At 46.7% G+C, this 14,156-nt stretch overlaps 1 long non-coding RNA gene across 1 annotated transcript; it reads right to left on the bottom strand.

The window, feature by feature from the left end:
* Window positions 1-11,266: 11,266 nt before the first annotated feature.
* LOC138569070 (uncharacterized) lies at window positions 11,267-13,303 on the bottom strand. The gene is made up of 3 exons (XR_011303102.1): window positions 13,181-13,303; window positions 12,299-12,432; window positions 11,267-11,939 (listed from the first exon to the last, which is right to left on the bottom strand). It is a non-coding gene; the product is annotated as an uncharacterized lncRNA (long non-coding RNA).
* Between the last annotated feature and the right edge of the window lie 853 nt (window positions 13,304-14,156).

Below are 14,156 nucleotides of genomic sequence, written 5' to 3'. Positions count from 1 at the left end.
TCCACCAACATCACGCCACACTCCAGCCCAATCAGACTTGTGACAGTGGAGCGAACAGGGAAATGGGACCGCGGAGCAGAGCCACATATCACTAATTTCTTTAGAGGAACATTTCACCTAATTTAAAAAAAAAGTACAGGACTGATTATCACAAAATTTACAAAAGCATGCTTTCAGGGCTAAGCCGCCGTTCCTGCCACAAATTTCACGAAAATCCATCCAACGGTTTGACCTGTACACTGTGCGCAAAGTTTTTTGTCCATTCAGTCTACGGAAAAAAATATATATTTGGAACCCCCCTATAACTTTTGCCCCCCTGATGGAAACTTCCCGACAATATTCAGAGCAGCCCATATACATTTTCTGCAAAGTTTGGTGAGGATTCGTCCACGAGGAGCGAAGTTATAAGCTGCACAAAAAGTGGTCTTCCTATGAGATGAACAACTGAACCATAACTATATGGCCGCTATCGCGGGCCGTGTAATAAAGAAATTATATCTACATCTTTTGATCGATTTGATATAAAATTTACATTTGATATCAAGTGGGTATACATTTATATCAGTTTGATATAAAGTGAATATACATTTTATAAAAAAATGATGCAAACATTGGAGCAGACGGCGATGGTGTTGCTTGGTCGACTATGTAGGGTGAAGTGAGCTATGAAGACAGGAACTGTGAATTTAGGGATTTGCAGAGCGGCACAACGATAACGCCGGAGTGGGTTTGGCCTTTAGGAAGCGGATATAAATTTTGGAGATAGTATAGATGACATCATGATGTTACAATTCTAATGACACAGGCTAGAGAGTTAGCTTCAACGGCTAGTAACATTGAACTTCTATAAAGTGTTAATTTATTGGGTAAATAGAGGTGGGTAGGGCAGCCCGATGGTAATTCACTTTATAGGTTAAGGGTGGTTTTATAGCGCTAATATAAAAGGCTTAAAACTATTGGCTTTCGATAATGGGCATTGCTTTTAAATAATGAAAGTAGTTTGATTTACAAGCAAAGTGTGATATATGATATGATATGATTTGGTATATATAACGCGCCTGTACACAAGCGTTTCAAGGCATCACAAGGCAAGGGAGGGGAGACAGAGGGAGGACAAGACAAACAATCCTACTAGGCCTTGTGTCATATGGATTATGCAAGTGCGACAATGAGAAAGTGCACCAGGAAGGGAAGAGGGGGGAAGTGCAGGGAAGAGGGGAGTGTTGGTGCGTTCCGGGCAATATGGCTCTGAGTAAGTGCAGGCAGAGTAGTGTGCTGGGTAAGTGCATAGAGGCAGGGGGCTGTAGGAGTTGCAGTTACATCCCCTAAGTGCATGGTAGGCAAGGAGGCAATGCAAGGAAGACTGGTCATGCACTGGTACCCAGTGAGGCGCTGAGGGTACAAAGCAACCAGTCAGGGCAGCAGACAGGGAGCTTAGCAAGGAAGGGAGAGAGAGAAGGCAGAGGAGAAAAGGAAGGTCAGGAGCAGCTTCCAGAATTTCTGGTGGTCCGGCTCAAGTCTGACGGGCAGGGAGGCTGTTACAGAGGGAGGCACCTCCAGAGGAGAGAGATCTGCCCCTGACTCTCTGCCTGGAGAAGTGTCTGACCCTCAGAAACATAGAGGTATCTGAGCTAAGGGCTCTAGAAGGAAGGTATTTGGGCAGAGAGAGTTGGACATAATGAGGACCCTGGCCCCAGAAAGCCTTGTGGATGATGCAAAGGGTCTTGAACTTGATCCTTGCAGCCACTGGGAGCCAGTGGAGAGATTTCAGGGCTGGGGAGATGCAGTCCCTGGGCCTGAGGCCAAGGATAAGTCTTGCAGTCCTGTTCTGGATTAGTTGTAAGGGTCGAAGAATAGAGTTAGGCAGATTAAGAAAGAGGTTGTTGCAGTTATCCAGCCTGGAGAGAATCAGAGCTTTGGAGACAGTGAGGTTCTGGGGGAAGGTGAGGAACAGGTAGCATGCCTCTGAGGAGGTGTAGCTCGAAGTGGGCCTTCTTGACAGGTCTGTGATATGAGGAGTTAAGGAAAGAGTGGAGTCAAAGGTGACACCTAGGTTTTTAGCCTCAATGGAAGGTGAGCATAGAGGGCACAGGGTGGCCAGCCCGAGTGAGAATGAAAGTGGGAGCAGGGATCTCAATGAGAAGGATCTCAGTCTTACTCTCAGTCTTACTGGTATTGAGGCAGAGATCGTTGGAGGTACACCATTCCTTAACCACAGATAGAAAGTAAGGGATCAGCGAGAAATGAGAGGAGGCTGAGGGAAGCCTTAAGGAGAGCTTAGTGTAATCCGCATAACACTGAAAGTGAGAAGAGAAGGTAGAGATCAGGTGGGCCAAAGGGGCCAGATAGACATTGAAGAGCCAGGTGAGAGGATAGATTCCTGTGTGACACCGGATGTGGAGAGAGAGGTGATGGAAAGAAAGGACCAAAGTTGGACCTGGGAGGGTGAGTCTAGGAGGATGGAGGTCAGCCACACCAGGACCTGATCCGTGATGCCCAGGTTAACGCAGAGTCGATTGATCAGGATGGTATGATTGACTGTATCACAAGCAGAGGAAAGATCAAGGAGGATGAGGACAGAGAGAGCTGGAATCAAGATTAGAGAGCATACCTTCACAGGTGTTCAGGAGTGTGGTTAATAGTGCTAATATAAAAGACTGAAAACTATGAGTTTTGTCAATGCTTCTTTTGTTTTTTAAATGAAGAGCCTGAACCAAGTTGATACAGTGTCACTACCACCATTAAACTTGAGCTTTATCATGTCAATACAAACAAAAACAACGAATGGTTTGGGAAATGCTTGTTTTCTTCTATAAATAAACAGCCTTGAACCAAGTTGATACAGCATTGCCACTGCCATTAAACATTACCACGGCAATACAAAAAACAACAACTATTGTCTTGGGCAATGCACATTTTCTTTTTAAATGAAGAGTCCTGAAACAAGTAGATACAACTGCACCACCACCATTAAACATTAACTTTACCATGTTAATACAAAAACAAACAACTATTGGATTAGGCAATGCGTTTTTAAACAATGAGAGCGATTAACTTTATAAGCAAAGTGGCTCTAACAGAGTTACAGAAAACACAATGCATTTGCAGCTAGCTACAAGATATCAATGACAGAACCGTCTCTTGTTAGACAGCAAAAGTGTTTGCTTTTTAAACGCTCATGAATTTTTGCATTTCGCAGATTTCAACAAAAAAGATGTGTGGCTATTGATAAGACGACCCATGTATTTCACTGTGTAAGCATCGGAACGCCTTATTAGTGGGGTGATGTAATGCATTGGAGCTCAGATGGTTTGGACGGTCATTTTGCATTTTGCAGTCCTCAGCAAAAAAGCCAGGTGGGGTATTGAGAAGAAGTGTTTGTATTTTGCTGTTTAAGCACCGGCACAGAAAGATATACACAGTGTTGGTTATCTAGAGATATCAAGAGTACTATGAAGCAAATAAAAACAGAGGTAGCATATCGGAACTGTTGATATAATGTGCATTTTGCTCTAACAGAAACCAGTGCATATCTGGTGAATATTCATATTTGTACAGATCATGTGCTTCTGGGCAGTTTTGACTGAAGAGGAACAGCTGCTGTGAACTGTATGGATTTTTACTTGGAGTTAAATTCTGACGAAAGAATCCATCTGGGAGATTTATCTGTGAAGGACAGCCTTCATTGTCAACAACGAACTTTAAGGACAGCCAAATATGAGTTGTTTTTTTAAAAACTATATCTCAGTGCTTTGTGGGTATTTTAAGACTTTTGCTCTGATAATGTAGCTGCACCGTGTATTCGTGTTTGTAACTTTTGTGCTAGTTTGTATATTTGACTACCTGCTGTTCGAGATAAAGAAGGCTTTTATCTACCCTTGCATTTTTTTACTGCTTGGTAATTCTGCAGGGCTTACCAACTTCTTATTTTAGATAAGATGTTTACTGCAACTTCTTCAGCACTCATTAGGAGTGCAATGGCATTGTCTAGTTGCATTTTCATGTAATATTTGAATAATGTAGTGTTTCTTGGGGCCTATTCTGAGACATGTTAGCTATTTGTATATAGGTTGGTGCTGTTTCATACCTACTGGTTGAGAGCAGTTACAGCCAAAAGCCTATTTTTATGTATTAATCAGCACCGAAATATGGATGCTATGTTTGCAATTTAGACTCAGGTCTTGGGCAAAGAGCTACAATTGGCATTATTTTATTTTGTGCAAGCAAAGCACTCTGTGTGCTAGGGAGGCTTAGAGTGTTAGGATTCATTTTTACATGTGAAAGCTGCAATGGGGTGCTAAGGCACACAGTGTTTTTGTTAATTGTAGTAAAATATTGAAGTAAAAATAGTGTGCGCAAGCAATTTAAAATACAGTTTTAACTTTAGCTGTGTTTCAAAGAATACTGACAATGTTCACAATGTGGATTTATAGTTTGGCAGGCTGTGTGTGACAAGGTTTAATTATGTGTCAGAGATCACACATTTGGTGAAGTGCTGTAGCCGACATTCTTTTATATAAATGGATTGAAACTTCATTTCTTTTAGGGGCCCTGTGCCTGCTTGTTACATTGGTTGTAAGATGTTTACACTGACATTGTAATATGCTGAGTGTTGCGACACACAGAACATTATTTGTGAATATTGTAATGCGCTGATTCTCACTGTGTAAAAGATGTTCTATTCTGAATCTATATTTCTTCTTGTATTTTTAGTGACATCATGTACTCCAACAGCTGGATGATACAGCGGGCAGACTCTCTGGATGTGGAATGTGTCAGCCGACAACTGGCAGCTGTTGGATTTATGGTGATTGGTGCATCTAACGCAGCACACCCCATCTGCTTTAACGGCCAGCAAGACCTTAGGATGATAGGGGTCCGCTGCAGTTTCAGAATGGCCTATGGTGGCACTTTAACATTGGTGATTGGATGGGGCAGTTCAACGATGAAGATTGGCTTTTATGATTTCTCAATGGACATTGGTAATCAGTGTCTTAGGAATGCACCGGCTTATGGATGTATGCCCAAGGAACCACGACGGTATTCACCGTTTTGTTGTCACAATGGGGCATACAGCTTTCACTGTTTTGTTGTCACAATGGGGCATACAGCATCGCTGCCAAGGCTTAATCATGGAATGCTGTAGGTAGCAGTATTGAGCCCCCCCAGCCGGCACTACAGGATGTGACGGTGGCCCAACAGTGTTTAAGTATGGAGCATTGCCTTGCAGGGTCATGGGCTGGTGCAGCCAAATCTAGCTACTAATAAGCTGCAGGAACACATGTTTCTAATGTTTATATATGTTTGTGATTCAGGACAAACATCCGGTTACTGGGTGTCAATAACTGCACAGGATTCTAAAGCTTGGTAGTGACTTGCTCGCTATTAACATAAATTCTCACCGACCTTCCCCGATTCAACTGGGCCCTTTCCTCTCCTCCATTTCACTTTTCTCCTGCGGTGTCCAGCAGGGCTCTATCCTATAGCCCTGCCTTTTGAATATCTACCTGTTCCCTCTAGCCCATTTGATCTCCACCTTGTCTCCTACCTTCCAGTGTTATGCGGATGACATACAGCTCTCCTTCAAGCATCCCTCTGCCTCCTCCTCTTCCTCCCTCATTCCTGACTGCCTGTCTGCTGTTCAGGCATAGTACACTGCTAAAATCTCTGTCTTAATGCCAGTAAGACAGAAATCCTTCTCATTGGTACCCCTGCTACCTCCTTGCGATCACTAGGGTGTTTTTCTCCCCTCGCAGGATTCTCAAACTTAGGTGGCCCGGTACCTAATACGCATTACTGTTTGCTCTGAACTGTGGTAAACTAGGGTGTTTTTCTCCCCTCGCAGGATTCTCAAACTTAGGTGGCCCGGTACCTAATACGCATTACTGTTTGCTCTGAACTCTGGTAAACTAGGGTGTTTTTCTCCCCTCGCAGGATTCTCAAACTTAGGTGGCCCGGTACCTAATATGCATTACTGTTTGCTCTGAACTGTGGTAAACCAGGGTGTTTTTCTCCCCTCGCAGGATTCTCAAACTTAGGTGGCCCGGTACCTAATACGCATTACTGTTTGTTTGCTCTAATTGTGGTAACTTGTGCCTGCCGCTCACTTCCTGTCTGCGTGCTCTCGTTTCGTCTGTCTCCCCCCCCCCTCCCTCCTACTCCATGGTGCTCTCTGTCTCGCCTATCTTCTCTAACTGCTTCTCCATTGACTATCCTGCTCTCCTCACTAAATCTGGTAGGAAAAAGTTTAAAAAGGACATCCTGGTCTCCAACCCAGGCCTCCCTATCGCTGACACCTACACTAGTGCCTGCTCTAAGGAAACTCTCACTGACATCCTCTTTTTCGTGCCTTCGCCTGACCTATGGACCCTTCATATGGTCTCTGTGCTCTCTCCTTTCTCCTCCTCTCCCATTAATGGTGGCACCCGTTGGGATGTCCTCTTGGCCCCCTTCCGCTCCTCTAAGGCCATCATTAATGTCTACGCTAATGGGACCATCTTGGTCCAAGGCCCTCAGGCCAACCTTCTCCTCTTTGATAGACGCTTCCCACACCTCATCAACTTCCTCTCCTCTCCTCTCCTGCTGTCCCCCCTCCTCTATCCTTGGCTACCTTGCCTCTACCCTCCCTCCCTGCCCCCTCTCGTGCTCCTTCTTCACCTCCTTCTTCAACACCTCCGCAGGGCGTACCTCTGATCTGTACCCCTCCCCGGAAGTTCTTCAAGGATGGCAACCTTCTCCACATTGCCACTCTAAATTCTCGCTCTGCCATCAAGCACTCCTCTGATATCTGTCACCTTCTTGAGGAACTGGACCTCGACGTCCTCTGTCTCACTGAGACATGGTTCACAGTCAGCTCTGCCACCAGCTTTGACACACTCCTACCTGAAGGTTACAAGATCCTCTCCATGCCCAGGCCTAACCGTGCAGGGGGTGGTGTTGCCCTTATCTTCCCTGAGTGGATTCCTGCCACTGTCACTCCTACGCAGACCTACTCCTCTTTTGAATGTCTTGTCTGCAGACTCTCTCTCTCTCCTAGCCATTCCCTTACCGTGGCTACTATCTATCGGCCACCTGGTCAAATTTCCTCCTTCCTCTCTGAGTGGGCTGACCTCTCCTCCTCACTCCTGTCCTCAACCACTCAACTCCTCTTACTTGGCGACTTCAACATCCACCTTGATGCCTCCAGTCCCCCCACTGATCTCTTTCGTGACCTCTGCGACTCTCTCTCACTCTCTATTCTCCCATCTGGGCCTACTCACTCTGCTGGGCACACTCTTGATGCTCTGATCTCTTCTGACCTTCCCCTCTCCGTCCCTCTCTCCACTCCTCTCTCCTGGAGTGATCACTTTCTCCTATCCTCCCACCTCACCCTCCCTACTCCACAGGCAAAGCCACCCTCTTCACTGCCACCCACCTTCTCGGTCATCCGACCCATGAAGCGTGTGTCAGTTGAGGCTTTCGCTGCTACCTTCTCGCCCCCCCCTGCCCCTTCGGCTGACTCCCACCCTGACACAGCCCTCTCCATGCTCCACTCTGCTATATCTGTTACTCTTGATATCCTTGCCCCCGTCATGAGAATCCGCCTGAAGCCCAAAGCCAAATGTAACTCCTGGCATGACTCAGATCTCGTCACCCTAAAACGCAAGTGCAGGGTTGCAGAGAGGAAATGGCGTGCTTCATGTTCATCCTCTGACAAACTGGCCTGCCGCCTGCTCCAAAGGCAGTACCGGCTCTCCGTTCTCACCAAGAAGAGAGCCCTTATCCAAGCCCGCATCTCTGCGGCATCTAACAACTCCGCCGAACTCTTTAAAATCTGCAAGGAGCTGGCCAACCCTGTTGCAGTCTCTACCTCTCCTGTCCCCTCCCAGGCCCTCTGCACTGCACTGGCCTCTCACTTCATCTCTAAAACTCAGGACATCCTGTCCTCGCTCTCCTCCTTTCACCTCCCTCCCTCCCTTCCCAGCTCTTCCTCTGGCCCTTCTGCAGTCACCCCTCCTCCCTCTTTCTCTGCCTTTCCACTTTTCTCTGCTGACGAGGTTTCCAGACAAGTCCGATCTATGAAAGTCTCGTCTAAACAGGTTCACCCCTGTTCCTCCAAAACTATCAAGGACCACATCGACTCCCTGGCTCCTGCCCTGGCTGACTTTTGCAACCACTCCTTCGCCTCTGGAGTCTTCCCTTCCCCCCTCAAGCACTCCCTTGTGCACCCTCTTCTCAAGAAACCCTCTTCCGACCCCTCCTGCCCGGCTAACTATCGCCCTATCTCCATCACTCCCTTCCTGGGCAAGCTCCTGGAGAAACTGGCCATCTCCCAGCTTAACCTCCATGCTGAATCTGTTGGTAGTCTTCATGACCATCAATCTGGCTTCAGAGCTGCCAGAAGCACGGAAACTGCTCTCCTGAACATCCGTGAAGACCTGCTCTTGAACCTCGATTCCAACACTCCGTGTGTTCTCATTCTGCTCGATCTCTCCTCTGCCTTTGACACTGTCAACCATGCCATCCTGCTCAACCGTCTCCGTGAAAACCTGGGTATCACTGGTCAGGCTCTGGCGTGGCTGACCTCTTTCCTTTCAAATCGACCCTCCCAGGTCCAACTGGGGTCCTTCCTCTCCGACATCTTTTTCTCCACCTGTGGTGTCCCCCAGGGATCTAATCTCTCTCCCTGGCTGTTCAACCAGTATCTGGCACTCCTTGCCCACCGCATCGCCGCTCTCTGCCCTAATTTCCAGTGCTATGCGGACGATACCCAGCTCATTTTCAGGCTACCCTCAGCCTCCCCCTCTCCTTCCCTCATCTCTGACTGTCTGTCTGCTATCCAGGAATGGTGTGCCGCCAATGACCTCTGCCTTAATGCCAGTAAGACTGAGATTCTACTCATCGGTACACCCACTCCCTCCTTCCCTGCAGCTCTCTGGCCTGCCTCCCTTGGCCGCCTCCCTGCTCCTACCTGCAAGGCAAAAAACCTTGGGGTCATCTTCGACTCCACACTCTCCTTCTCTCCTCATATTTCTGACGTCGCTAAGAAGTCACACTACCAGCTGCACCTCCTCAGAGGTATTCTTCCCTTCCTCTCCTTCCCCCAGAAGCTCACTGTCTCCCGAGCCCTGGTTCTCTCGAAGCTGGATTACTGTAACAGCCTCTATCTTAATCTGCCTGCCTCCACTCTCCACCCTCTGCAACTCATCCAGAACAGAACTGCGAGACTTGTCCTTGGCCTCAAGCCCAGGGACCGTATCTCTCCAGGACTGAAATCTCTACACTGGCTCCCAGTGGCTGCGAGGATAAAGTTCAAAACCCTCTGCATTGTCCACAAGGCCTTCTGGGGCCTGGGTCCTAAATACCTTCAACTCTCTCTTCCCAAATATCTTCCTTCCCGAGCCCTTCGCTCATCCGCCTCCAACTCCCTCAGGATCAGCCGCTTCTCGAAGCAACGAGCTGGGGGTAGATCTCTCTCCGCAACAGGGGCCTCCCTCTGGAACAGCCTTCCTGCCTCCCTGAAACTTGAGGAGAACCATCTCCGGTTCCGGAAGCACCTCAAAACCTTCCTCTTTGCTTCTGCTTTCTCTCTCCCTCTCCCCTGCTGAACAGCTAATATCCTTCACTGAAACTGCACTGATTCTGCAACTGGACCACTCTTAACGGCCTCGGTCCTGGGCCCAGCCACTCTCCACTTGCACTGATGCACTGGAACCCCTCTGCACTGCGGGACTGTCTCTGTATCCCTACAGCCCCCCCCCCTTTCCCAGCACTTGTTCTGCACTTACCTTGCACTTGCCACCAGCTGGCCCTATTTATTTATTACTTTACGCCACTTACCTTGTACTGCACTTCCCCCCTCCCCTTCCCCTTGCACTTTTCCCCCTCCCCCACCCCTGCACTTGCGCGATCTGAATGACACCTGGCCTGGTAGGATCGTTGTCTGTCTCCCCTTGTTCCTCCCCTCCCTGCCTCGTCGTGCCTTGAAACACCTGTGTATAGGCGCGTTACAAATGCCATATCATATCATATCATATCATATATCATATCTTCCCCCAGAAGCTCAATGTCTCCAGAGCTCTTGGTCTTCTCCAGGATGGACTACTGCAACAGTCTCTTCCTCAATCTGCCTATCTCCTCCCTTCGCCCTTCAACTAATCCAGAACAGGACTTCAAGAGGTTCCATGTAATAATGTTGCAACAAAAATATCGCCATGCAAAAATATCACCGAAAAATGGTCGTTTTTTGTGGCAACATTATTGCATGGAACATGCGGGGGACACCCCCGCAACCCCCAAATTATTATTTATTTATTTTTATAAAGTTTTTTTTTTTTGCCCCTATCGCCACATATATGGTCACACAAATAATATTGCCACGACATTTTCCCGGCGATATTATTTACGGCGACCATATATGTGGCGATATTAATACCTGATACCCTTCAAGACTTATCTTTGGCACCAAGCACAGGGACCGAATCTCTCCAGCCCTAAAATCTCTCCACTGGCTCCCAGTTGCTGCGAGGATCAGGTTCAAGACCCTCTGGAGCATCCAAAAAACTTTGTGGGGCCATGGACCCCGATATATCCAACTGTCTCTCCGTAAATACCTTCCTGCTAGAGCCCTTCAGTCTTCTAGTTACAACTCTCTGCAGATCAGACACTTTTTCAAGCAGAGAGTGGAGGGTAGATCTCTCTCCTCTGCAGCTGCCTCCTTCTGGAATGGCCTCCCTGTCCCTCTCAGACTTGAGCTTAATCTTCTGGAAGCTTCTGAAAACCTTTCTTTTCTCTTCCTCCTTCCTTCTGTGCCCCCCCGCTAATTCCCCATCTGCCTTGGCTGGCTGCCTAGTTCCTTCAATTTCTTACAGGGCACGAGGTCCACCTCATCCAGTCTACCCCTGAACTTGGTCTCCCCTGACCCCCTCAAACATGCACTTGCCCTTGCAGGCCCCCTCCCTCTGTGCTAGCCTGGCTGGGCCTGCACCACTTAAGCCCTTCCAACTGCATACCTCACACTTAGCAGGTGGACCTTCGTTCCCCTAAATAACAAAGAGGTAATGGGGGAATTAAACATTTGACGAACTTGACCCCCCAACTTAAGTACACCTAAATATCATAAACAAAATGGTTGGTCAACAGTAAGTTGTCACAGGTTGAGGAGTGTCCAGCATCCCCTGTGAAGAATCTAAGTGAAAGAAGGGGGTTTGTAACTCTCAAAGGCTAATAGCCACAAAATAACAGGGCTACAAAGCACACAACCATGTAGAGAGGTACACAAAAAAACTAGTCTTCATATATACACTTTATTTAAATATTTACCACTCAATAGAAATTACAATTAAAAAGACATGGGAACATGACCCATATCAGTGCAAATCTTTGGCACAATCCATAAGAATTCACAAAAACAGGAGAACCACAATAACCTAAAGACACAGCATCGACAACAAAAGCACACAGGGATCCAGAATGTGTAAAACCCATACAGGAATGTCAGGTTTAAAAATATACAGACAGTGAGAGTGCAAACAGTGTGTCAAATGCAACTGTCTGGTAACAGCTCAACCTAAATAAGTTGTCTGATTTCAAAAAAGGAGAAGAAGCTTCAATCATCATTTTCTCTCACACAGTTTCACTCCCATTCCACCCAACATGTTTCCTTTCTCACTCATACTAAACATGCACAGTCAAGGGAAATTCACCAGGGGTATGCACTTAAAAACAATTTGTGTCAATCTTATCAATTAGATTAGAAAAGGTTATGCAGACATCACCAATTCACAAATGCCCTATTCATTAGGGTTCGGGATTCAAAAGCTCCCTCAGTGTGTTTAACCCTGCCGTGTATTACTATTTGCGCGTGGGGGTTGACTGCTCAGAAGCACCAGAGCAACAACTGTTGCCTCCTAAAGTGGTGAGCTTCAACTTCACTCCAACTGGAGATGGACATCCAAAACCTGTGAACAAACAAACAGGAGGGGAAAACGATCAGTGAACCCTCTATTTTAACAAACTGTTAGATTACATAGTCTGTAGAGCTAAAACTTGCTCTAATTTCATACACCCAAAGGGCGTCGTGACGTGGAAAGGCTTGTTTCTACTTGGGAAATAATGGCGAGAAAAGATCTTTGTGTGGAGAATTCTAACTCAATATTACTGTTAACTAAATTTATGTTTATCAAATTTATGTTGGACTCCCCTAAAAAGTGGAACCAGTGGGGCAGATACTCTAATGATCATAATAAACAGCTGAACAGCAAAAGGACACCAATAACCCCCGTCACCATAGATTTAACGCGGGATGCAGTAGGCTTACCACAAAGAAGCTTCAATGTAGCGTCCTGAAATGGTATGGGAGGAAAAAACTATTCCTGGCTCGCCCCTCGCAACAGGAACTTGCAATCAGTCCATAATCTTGTTAGGGTCCTTCTTCAATAAGAATACGACAACCTAAAGGTAATACAATTGAATGCTGTTACTCATACTCAAGGCAAACCCTATTGAAAAAGGAGGCTTCAGATCTAGTATTAAAAGAAGTGACAACTACATAATGACCTCCATTGTCACATCCGGGGCATAATGGCCTCGTTCAACAGGGATGCAGGCAAAAAATGTCAACGTCTCTCCTTCTAAACTGTGAGTCGCTGTATTTGCTCGAATAGGCAAACGGGGAAGAGTTAATTATCCCATTGTAACACGCAATGACCTAAATGGTAATATCACAATGGAGTAGTTAAACGATGATCAACACTATAACCCCGAGTCTGTCATCATATCTGGATAGCATGATGGCACATCATTGAATAATGATTGCCATCTCCTGACCGCACCAAGTTGTGAAAGAGCGATACGCAGTGGAACTAGTGTCTTAAAACGCATTGAGACCGTAGTGCAGGTGACTTGATCTTCAGGTAAACTGCACTACGTACCCTTAGTTTGTAATGAGTAGGTGTAATTAAATCCACGACGTGCAAGCATGTTTCGTGCCTCGTTTGTGTAAAACAAGAGAAAGCGACGTGTCATATATATTCACACATACCATCCTCGTCGCATTGGGATGGAGCCCTCATATACTCCTTTTATCAGCCCCATGTTCGTAAGTAGCTCGCCGGGCAGTAACAACAGACGCTGACTGAGCATGTGGAAAAACAATCAAGGAGAAAAGATGAATTGCCCTAATGAAGGCAACAATAAATACCTGTGCTCACGAGTTAGGAATTGCGTCCAACTGGAGAAGTAATGCCTCGCGTCCTTTCTTAGGTCACGGCTCGATGGGTGTTACTGCGTCATTGTTATGTGGAGCAGAAGGGCTGAACGTCTTTTCCTGTCTGCGTATTTAAAGGTGCCCGTATAATTACGTAGGATGCCACCCTCTGTCCGTCACTCGCCATTCAGGAAATTACAGCCCGCTGTGTGTGTGGTGCACAGGCATCTGGGATTCGAAGTCCCGAACAAGAATGCCTTCAAACGGCTAACTGCATGATAACTTTCAGCCTAGTAATCTGCCCCCTATTTGTCAAACGCCTCTGAAAAAGGGAAAGCCGATTCTCAGCGCCCATCTCAACGCGACTGGGAGGAGGGCGCGATACGTATATAAAAGAAATCGCAACAAAAAGACAGTGGCACGGGTCCAATTACAACTCAAATGCGATGACAGATATTGTGTGTATGTCCAAAAACCGTACGTACAGCACACCAAGGGCTGCACTCGATCACTCATACTGAATGACTAATAGTAAAATCCGCTAATGTGAGGGGATAATCCTTAATGCATTCGTGTTGTTATGTTCTTCCCATTGAATAAATTAAAGCGCTAAAAGGATGGTGACTCAGTGCTAGATAGTACTGTCAAGTGGCAAAACTCATTGGCTGGTCCAATCCTATAGTCATCAGAATACATGAATGGAAACCCTGGAAATGCCCAAGTTACTAATTCACTGGTGCAACCGCAGCCCGGGGGCCGAGAAACATTTCACTGTTAGAATGTGGTGAATAGTGTCATAAGCATAGGCACGCCGATGATGCTCTTATACTACCCACTCCAGTCTGCCATTAAGTGCAATCTCTGAACTATTCGCAAGGAATATCAGGCGCTGTTCCCCCTGCAGAAGTTTTAACTTGTCTCGGTTCGGGTCTCCAGAGGGGTTGCTTTTCCATATCACACTCCAACGTAA

Source organism: Ambystoma mexicanum, chromosome 2q, assembly GCF_040938575.1.
Source record: "Ambystoma mexicanum isolate Mex_15411 chromosome 2q, UKY_AmexF1_1, whole genome shotgun sequence".
Taxonomy (NCBI): domain Eukaryota; kingdom Metazoa; phylum Chordata; class Amphibia; order Caudata; family Ambystomatidae; genus Ambystoma; species Ambystoma mexicanum.
Note: the sequence above shows the minus strand (reverse complement) of the source record. Positions and strands in the feature narration are given on the sequence as shown.